Here is a 10,432-nt window from a genome sequence, read left to right as displayed (position 1 = left end):
AGATTTGAGTGCACAACGTTTGGTTAAGATTTGACAGCCATAATCAGCAATTGTGTACATTTGAGCTGAATGTGTCAAAATCTAAAAAAATTAACAGGTGCCCAAGCAATTTCATGCTAGAATCATCATCCGGATGCCAAAATAAACTAAATACAGCAAAAGATTTGAGTGCACAACGTTTGGTTTAGGTTTGACAGCCATAATCACCTTTTTATTGCTTTAAATGCGTTTTTAGCGCATGATTGTACATTTGAGTGAATGTGTCAAAATCTTAAAAATTAACAGGTGCCCAAGCAATTTCATGCTAGAATCATCATCCGGATGCCAAAATAAACTAAATACAGCAAAAGATTTGAGTGCACAACGTTTGGTTTAGGTTTGACAGCCATAATCACCTTTTTATTGCTTTAAATGCGTTTGTAGCGCATGATTGTACATTTGAGCTGAATGTGTCAAAATCTTAAAAATTAACAGGTGCCCAAGCAATTTCATGCTAGAATCATCATCCGGATGCCAAAATAAACTAAATACAGCAAAAGATTTGAGTGCACAACGTTTGGTTTAGATTTGACAGCCATAATCAGCAATTGTGTACATTTGAGCTGAATGTGTCAAAATCTTAAAAATTAACAGGTGCCCAAGCAATTTCATGCTAGAATCATCATCCGGATGCCAAAATAAACTAAATACAGCAAAAGATTTGAGTGCACAACGTTTGGTTTAGGTTTGACAGCCATAATCACCTTTTTATTGCTTTAAATGCGTTTTTAGCGCATGATTGTACATTTGAGCTGAATGTGTCAAAATCTTAAAAATTAACAGGTGCCCAAGCAATTTCATGCTAGAATCATCATCCGGATGCCAAAATAAACTAAATACAGCAAAAGATTTGAGTGCACAACGTTTGGTTAAGATTTGACAGCCATAATCAGCAATTGTGTACATTTGAGCTGAATGTGTCAAAATCTTAAAAATTAACAGGTGCCCAAGCAATTTCATGCTAGAATCATCATCCGGATGCCAAAATAAACTAAATACAGCAAAAGATTTGAGTGCACAACGTTTGGTTTAGGTTTGACAGCCATAATCACCTTTTTATTGCTTTAAATGCGTTTTTAGCGCATGATTGTACATTTGAGCTGAATGTGTCAAAATCTTAAAAATTAACAGGTGCCCAAGCAATTTCATGCTAGAATCATCATCCGGATGCCAAAATAAACTAAATACAGCAAAAGATTTGAGTGCACAACGTTTGGTTTAGATTTGACAGCCATAATCAGCAATTGTGTACATTTGAGCTGAATGTGTCAAAATCTTAAAAATTAACAGGTGCCCAAGCAATTTCATGCTAGAATCATCATCCGGATGCCAAAATAAACTAAATACAGCAAAAGATTTGAGTGCACAACGTTTGGTTTAGGTTTGACAGCCATAATCACCTTTTTATTGCTTTAAATGCGTTTTTAGCGCATGATTGTACATTTGAGTGAATGTGTCACAATCTTAAAAATTAACAGGTGCCCAAGCAATTTCATGCTAGAATCATCATCCGGATGCCAAAATAAACTAAATACAGCAAAAGATTTGAGTGCACAACGTTTGGTTTAGGTTTGACAGCCATAATCACCTTTTTATTGCTTTAAATGCGTTTGTAGCGCATGATTGTACATTTGAGCTGAATGTGTCAAAATCTTAAAAATTAACAGGTGCCCAAGCAATTTCATGCTAGAATCATCATCCGGATGCCAAAATAAACTAAATACAGCAAAAGATTTGAGTGCACAACGTTTGGTTTAGATTTGACAGCCATAATCAGCAATTGTGTACATTTGAGCTGAATGTGTCAAAATCTTAAAAATTAACAGGTGCCCAAGCAATTTCATGCTAGAATCATCATCCGGATGCCAAAATAAACTAAATACAGCAAAAGATTTGAGTGCACAACGTTTGGTTTAGGTTTGACAGCCATAATCACCTTTTTATTGCTTTAAATGCGTTTTTAGCGCATGATTGTACATTTGAGCTGAATGTGTCAAAATCTTAAAAATTAACAGGTGCCCAAGCAATTTCATGCTAGAATCATCATCCGGATGCCAAAATAAACTAAATACAGCAAAAGATTTGAGTGCACAACGTTTGGTTTAGATTTGACAGCATATATATAGGTATACTTCAGCAAATGTCAAAAAGTGATTTATGACCCCAATAAAACAATGATTTATTGCACCCCCCAATAAAACTTTATTGCCCCCCCAATAAAACCATTCATATCCTAGCCCTTTGAAGTAAGCCCCGCCCCCTTCCGCTTTCTTAGCCAATCAGAAGCCGTTATTTTGAATTAAGCCCCTACCCACTTGCCACCTTCTCAACCAATCAGAGGCCGGAAGCCAGCTCCTGTCAAAAATGATTGATGACATTCCACCCACCCCTCCCTCCCACCCTCTTCGTCTTATCCAATCAGAGATCGGAAACCACCCCCCTCATCGGCTTAACCAATCAGAGGCCGGAAGCCAGCTCCTGTCAAAAATGATTGATGATATTCTGCTTCCCACAACATCAAACACATGTTATCCGGTCCCCCCACCCTTCAACAAACAAATGATTCCGGTTACCAGCACCCGACTGTCTACGTACTTCTTTGAACCCTACAAACAGTAGCTTTTGTTGTTTTCCGGTCCCCCCACCCTTCAACAAACAATTGATTCCGGTTCCCCCCAGTACTTTCTTTGAACCCCCAAACAGTAGCTTTTGTTGTCCAGCTGATAATATTATTTCGACATCCTCGTGTTAATAAATTATTTTTCATCTTACAGGAAGGATCCTACCACCAGCTTTTGAAGTAACAATGGGGGAGCGCCCCCCTTGTATTTCGAATTACTGATAAAGCTGCCTACTTTGAAGTACAAAGTGTATCAACCGTAGGAACCCCCGACCCCCCCCCCTTTTCACCAAGTAGGGTGGCAGGAACCCCCCACCACCGCCATCCTCTTGTATGTGTGTGCGTGAATGTAAATTAGTTACTTATTCTAGTTAAAGTGAATATTTAAAAAATGTTATACATTTGTTTTATGTTTTTTAAAATAAATAAAAGAGACTTACCGATGTTTCTGAATACGTAGTCGCGTCTCCTTCATGGGTTTTTTTTCTTTTCTAAAAAAATTAAAAATAAAATGGGGTCGGTTAGAAACAGACGGCGTTGGTTTCATAGAGGTGAAAAATAGATTATTCGTGCGTAAAGGGCGGTTATTTAACCCATTTTAGAATAGCGTCCTTCTTATGCCTCAGACTAAAAACTTGTCTGTCTGTGTGACTATGTAAAAGCCAATGGGGTGGCGGGGAGGTGTGACCCCCCTCACGCCGCGGTAAACGGCGACATCTATTGGGCAAAGGATGTTACTGCATATGGTTACTGAGCGAACGACACAAGGAGGAGTTACCTTTCTCTTATATCCACGTCAAAGCGTATCACGCCATCAGTTCAACCCTTACTTTGGATTTACCAAGAAGTTTGTCTTTTTGGGGTCTCTGAAAAAACCGACATTCACAATGGTGAAAGGTAATGATCTTTTTATTATTAATTTTATCGGTTTATTTGTATAGAAGATATAAAACTATTTTGGTATTATATTTCATATCTTACAGATACTGTTACAACAACCGCTCAGGTGTACGATGCTCGTGAGTTTACTAAATTTTAATTATTCGTAATATTCTTCTTAATTTAATATAGGAAATTGTTTTATAAGGTCCCCAGCAGTTCGACTTTAGCGACGACGATTTCACAAAGGAGGATTACGGTGAGCATCTACGTCTAGTCTAAAATATTAGTAGTGTATTGAATTTTAATGTATATTTTGTTTTTATTTTCTAGATTCTATCAAAGCGAAGGAGTTTTCAGTTCTGCACAAAGAGTTGCATTCGCTTCCTTTACTTTGGAGAAATCCACCGGAGGAGGTCAGTGTTTTGGCTGACGAGGATTCGAGGCCGGTCGCGAGCGGAAGAGGCGAAGAAGAACCGAGAGCTGTTTCCGACGACGCCCGGAGCGCTAACACGCTGAAAGCGGCTCCTATTCCCCTCGTTTCAGGCCGTGCTAGGATAAATATCTGCAGATACGTGACAACGAGTGGTGAGCGATTGATATTTATTATTAAAGAGAATTATATAATAAGATAAAACGCGTTCGTTTATTGTTATAGTAGAAATATGAAACGACGTAATGTTTTCAAATACTACATTACCCATAATGCATAGAGATCAGAATGTTTCGTTTTACTTTTTTAAGATAAAAGCAATCTATTTATACCGATAAAATGAATATACTATTTTGCAGATAGTGAAGAGGACGCCGGTCAAGCCGTTGAGTCGACGTTGGGTGCCCCGCGCGGACCCGGAGAAACCGACGAGCGAGCAGTGACAGATCGCAGCGAGAGGAGGAGGAGGAGGAGACGTCGACCGAATCCAGCCGAACGAGGGTGCCGAACAAGATGCAGCTTTCATCAAGAAGATTGTATTCGTGAGCGGATAGAGGCGGCCAGGCGCATTACACGTTTAGAAACGACTATGCGTATTGTACATTCTATTATTAATAATTTTTAAAACCTCACAATGGAACGCTACGATAGACCTGAGACATGTAATATACCGACCGAATTGGAGGAAATTGTAAATCAGATAAATGATCCCTTTGCGTCTATAAGACAAATTGATAATTTTGAAGATTTTTTTAGCCCTATAGACGCGGCTTTGGCACGACTTAACCGAGCAAATTCAAACGGAGATGAAAATCATGAAGTACACACACATGTCATTTCAGATAACGATGTAGCTGGTATATCTAATGAAATATCACTCCCATCCGCTCTGGCATTTGGTGACGGTTTGGGAATAGATGATTCAATTGAAATACAACCCGCTGTACAATACATAAGCGAACCGTCACAATCCAACCAGCAGGTGGGAAACATAGTCGAAGCACAACAACCAATTGTGCCACAATCAAATGAAACACATCAACAGCAATTACATAATTTGACGCATTCAAATGAAATTCAGCCTGCTGCAGCACATTACATAACCGAACCGCCTCATTCTAACCAGCAGGTGGCACACATAGACGACGCGCAACAACAACTACAATCAAATGAAACACAGCATCAGCAACCACCTACGGTACGCATACACGAAAATCAGGCAAGCGATGAGGATGTACAGGAGGGTACGGGAGGTATTATTAGAACGAGGAGACCCGTTTTTAATAATACAGAATTCCGTAAACGTATTTATACACGTGAGTCCGATGAGCCCCTTGATTTTGCGACTTTTTATACAAATATAGGAGATAATATAAACGAACTAATTGATGAGGTAACTAGATCAACACATCCTGGCGACATCGTGCAAGTGGAATTAATTAGCGGTGATAGGAACGCTAACTGTTATCTGCGTCTTACCGACGATCCAAATATTTTAAACGATGAAGTTAATAACTTATTGGAAAATATAGCTCAATCTAACATAGAGATTTTAGCTAGCGACGAGATCCAAATGGTAGTACAAATTGTCCCAGATATGCGTGGCGCAGGCGGTGTCAGGCGCAAGCTGCAGTTAACTACAAACGAAGAAATTTTGAGAAAAAAACGAAATTGTTTGTATATGACCTATAATGAAAATAACAAACTATGTTTTGCTTTAGCATTAGCCTTCTTGTTGGACGGGTCGTTAACGGAGGCCCAGGCTATGCAGAAAGCAGAGCATCTACAAAAATGCGTGGGGCTAAGCAGTCAAACATCAGTCAGTCTGAGAGACGTGCATAGATTCGAGACCTACATCAAACGAAAAATCGTAATTCTTTACAGAAACGATGATTGTAGGCCGATGTCTTTTTTTGAAACGCATTATCCAAAATCAGAGGATACTCTGTTTTTGTTATTGCTGAATGAACATTATTATGGCATAAAAAGGATCGAACGTTTTGTCGGACAGAGTTACTTCTGCCGACACTGCTACAAGGGGCATTCAAACTGGCGAACTCATAATTGTGAGGGACGATGCGCGATCTGTCTCAACCCATTATGTACACAACAACCGCGAAAAATCGTTATTTGTCATGATTGTAACAGATCATGTCTAAACGATGAATGTTATGCCAAACATAAAGAAAGCGGTCGAGGGATTGAGAGTAATTGCGTCCTTTGGAAAAAATGTCACAAATGCGGTCTAATGTACTACAATTCAAAACATGTCTGCATACAACCCCGATGTGTTATGTGTAAACAGGTGCTTCCGGAAGAGGGCGACACGCTGCTTAATCCACATCATTGTTACATGCAACCCCTCAAAAACGAGCAGATTTGTAAACAAATAATCTACTATGATTTTGAATCTTGCATAGGGGCGGACGGTAACCATAAAGCATATCTGGTATGCGCAAAATTAAACGAATTTGAAAAAGAATGGTTAGGGGATGATTGCGTGCGACATTTCATCGAGTACTTCAGAAATCCACGCTTCAAAGGTGCTACCTTTATAGCCCATAATGCACGAGCCTTTGATTCATACATCTTAATTAACAAGATGATCTGCATGGGGGTTAAACCCGAAATTATTATGCAGGGCAGCAAAATCATCTGTTTCACAGATACCGACTATAATATGAGATATATCGATTCGATATCTTTTCTTACAATGGCTCTGAGCAAATTCCCAAAATCGCTAGGTTTCGAAGATCAGGTAAAGGGTTATTTTCCACACGCGTTTAGCTCTTTTAAAAATCTGGACTATGTAGGTCCATATCCTGATTCAAAATTTTATGGGGTGGAACGCATGACATCCACGCAGCGCGCTGAATTTTTTATTTGGTATGAAAAAGTGCGAGGTGGGATCTTTAATTTTACAGAGCAGGCGCTGATGTATTGTAAAAACGACGTCAACATTTTAGCGACAGGATGTGAGAAATTCAGGGAGGAATTTTTAAACAGCACAGGAATAGACCCGTTTAAAGCAGTTACGATCGCATCAGCGTGCATGAAAGTTTTTCGCAGTAAATTCTTAATTCCTAATACGCTAGCAATTACCCCGACCGATAATTATAGGCGACAGTTCAAAGCATTCTCGCACGACTCAATTCAATACTTGATGTGGATAATGCATAGCCGAAATATTGATATCACGCACGCGCTCAACAGAGGCGAGATGAAGATCGGTCGATATTTTGTAGATGGGTATGCGTATGTAAACGGCGAACAATGGGTGTTCGAATATCTGGGATGTTTTTATCACGGATGCGTCGAATGTTTTGACCCTAACCAAATTTGTCCTATGACCAAAAGACCTTTCCAAGAAAAATTTGACGCTACTAAAAAGAGAATGCATGAGCTAACTCATAATCACGGCGTTAAACTTTTTGTTATGAGAGAACATGTCTGGCAACGAATGAAACAGACTGATCCGAGAGTGAGAGAGTTTCTGCGCGAATCAAAATTCCCGGAACCTCTCAATCCTCGTCAAGCTCTTTTTGGCGGTAGAACGAACGCATTTGTTTTGCGGTACACAGCAGCGTCTGACGAACGTGTATTGTACGTTGATGTCACTTCTCTGTATCCTTTTGTCAACAGCACCTGTCAGTACCCTCTAGGGCATCCCATTATCATTCACAGAGACTTTGGTGACCTCAGAAAGTATTTTGGTTTCATCAAAGCCGCTGTCCTGCCACCCAGAAAATTATATTTCCCTCTACTTCCTCATAAAACAGCTAGAGGTAAACTTGTGTTTACGCTTTGCAAAACATGCGCGGAACTTAACAATCAAAATAGCTCATGTACTCATGATGACAAAGAAAGAGAGCTGGCAGGTGTATGGACGACGCCCGAGTTCATCAAAGCTTTAGATCTAGGTTACACCGTCTCACAAGTTGATGAAGTATGGCATTTTAATGACACGAGTAATGATGTTTTCAAACAATACATGAATACCTTTCTCAAAGGAAAGCAGGAATCTTCGGGGTACCCCTCTCACATCGTAGATGACGCAGGGAGAGAGAAATACATCTCTGACTACTTGAAGCACCAGGGTATTCAACTCGACGCTAGTAAGATAGCTCCAAACCCGGCTAAAAGACAGGTTTCAAAGCTATGCATGAATTCGACTTGGGGCAAACTCGGACAGCGTGAAAATTTAAATCAAACAGAAATTGTAAAAAATCCGGATCGTTTTTTCAACCTACTGTTCTCAGGGATGTACGAGGTGAAATTTTTTCACTTCGTTAGCGATGATGTTTCTCTGGTACAGTACAAATACAACGAACGCGCACAAACACCCGCCTCTCCGACGGCTAACATTTTCATCGCTTGCCTAACAACATCCTATGCCCGTTTAATAATGTATAGGTATTTAGAACAACTGCAGACCAGAGTACTCTATACAGACACTGATAGTTTGATCTATACTGTGAAACAGGGTGAAAACACTCTCCCGTTAGGCGATCTGCTAGGCGATCTGACAGACGAGCTTGATAATGACAGTATCCAAGAATTTGTCTCCGCAGGTCCGAAAAGCTACGCTTATCAGACCAGAAACAAGGGGAAATTGGTCATGAAGGTAAAAGGCATCACGCAAACGCATGATACGTGTCAAATCATCAATTTTGACAGCGTCAAGGACTTGGTTGACGGATACGTCGACAGCATGGGGGCGCGACCAGGGCTGCTTCATACCCCTCAATTCAACATTGTTCGAGATAAGAAAGGGTTTCATTTGAAAAACACTTCATTTATGAAAAAGTTTCAGGTGGTTTACGACAAACGTCGGTTGCTTCCAGGCGGACGTAGCGTTCCATTTGGTTTTTGATTGTGTTGATTGTGATTGTGACTGTGTCGGAGCAAAAAAAAAAAAAAAAAATAAAAAAAATAAAAAAAAATAATAAATATGAATCCGAACCACATTGATTTTGATACTAGATTAGAAACACCATTTGCATGCCTCGTAGCCGGCCCAAGTGGGTCCGGCAAGACTTATTTTGTGAAAAGTATTTTGGAAAATTGTGAGCATGTCATGAAGTCGCCTCCTGAGAATATCGTTTGGATTTATAATTCTTATCAGGAAATGTATGATGAACTTGAAAAAAAACTGAATAAAAAGATAAAGTTTGTAAAAGGTCTCCCTGAAAGCTTTGAGGACGAATCTCTCTTTCCAGTCCATCTTTCGCACCTGATCATCTTGGATGACGTCATCTTCGAGGCGAGCGATCACCCGGAAGTGGTAAACATTTTTACCCAATACAGACATCATCGGAGAATGAGCGTCATATTACTCACTCAAAACATTTTCCACCAAGGGAAGTATAGCAGAACAATCAGCTTAAACAGTAATTACATTATACTGTTTAAAAACCCTCGCGATAAATTACAGGCGAGTGTTTTGGCCAATCAAATCTACCCCACGCGTAAAAAGTACTTTTTGGAATGTTATGAGGACGCCACAAAAAACGCTCATGGGTATTTATTGGTAGATCTCACCCCCTCGTCGCCAGATCGATTTAGATTGAGAACCGGTGTGTTACACGGGGAGTGGCCAGCAGTATATTTACCCAAAAGCTCGTAAGATGTCAAAACTTTTAAAAAAAAACGCCCCGCTTCTTAAATTATTGTTTAATGCCCTCCCTCGCAAACGTAAACAAATTCTCAAACAAGCCCCCAAAGCCTTAGTGAAAGCGCTCTGCGAGATTGCATTAAATCTCTTAAAAGGTCATATTCCTCTAAACCCCTCTCAATATAAGAAGTTGAAGAGACGAAAGAAGTTTATTCGGATATTAGCCGATAAAAAAAACAGTCTCAGAAAGAAGCGTATAACTCTAGTTCAAAAAGGTGGTTTCATACTCCCTCTACTGGCCGCTTTTGCACCTGTCCTAGGCAGTATCGTCACCGGTCTAGTAAACAAATAAAACATGAGTTTGAAAACAGCTCAGAAAATGTATTTAGTTACCCCGCACCAACTGGAACGTTTAAGCAAACCCACACCCAATATTCGGGAGACGGCACAGGATGATTTGGACGTTAGAATGAGAGAGTTATTAGACGATCGTTCTATAACACAATATGAAAAACTAAGAAGATATCAAACTCTATTGCAACGGTATTTAGGACTGCTTAAACAAAGAGATCGTGAGTTGGTTCCGATGGCTTTGACAGTTCCTAATCCGCGGGGGGTTTTTGAACGTGAAGGAGGAAGACCGGAAAAGATGAACGAGGAGGGGGAGGGGGCGGGGGGTGAGCCGGGGGGAAGTGTCAAGACGAGTACGGATGAATGGGGTGAAATATTACAAACTATTCCGCAACGTCATCGCAAAAACGGTGAATATGTTTTAAGAAAAATATCGTCTCGTGAAGAAAAGGCATGGAATCAACGGGGGGAGTTTATCTCTAACGGTAAACCCGTA

General features: G+C 40.1%; 1 long non-coding RNA gene across 1 annotated transcript; it reads left to right on the top strand.

Moving 5' to 3' along the window:
• The first annotated feature begins 2,263 nt into the window (after positions 1–2,263).
• Positions 2,264–5,474, top strand: LOC144011496 (uncharacterized). The gene is made up of 3 exons (XR_013281798.1): positions 2,264–3,797; positions 3,872–4,126; positions 4,331–5,474. It is a non-coding gene; the product is annotated as an uncharacterized LOC144011496 (long non-coding RNA).
• The last annotated feature ends 4,958 nt before the right edge of the window (positions 5,475–10,432 follow it).

Source organism: Festucalex cinctus, unplaced genomic scaffold (assembly GCF_051991245.1).
Source record: "Festucalex cinctus isolate MCC-2025b unplaced genomic scaffold, RoL_Fcin_1.0 HiC_scaffold_142, whole genome shotgun sequence".
NCBI classification, from domain to species: Eukaryota; Metazoa; Chordata; class Actinopteri; order Syngnathiformes; family Syngnathidae; genus Festucalex; species Festucalex cinctus.
The sequence above is the reverse complement of the archived record's forward strand: the minus strand, read 5'-3'. Positions and strand labels throughout refer to the sequence as shown.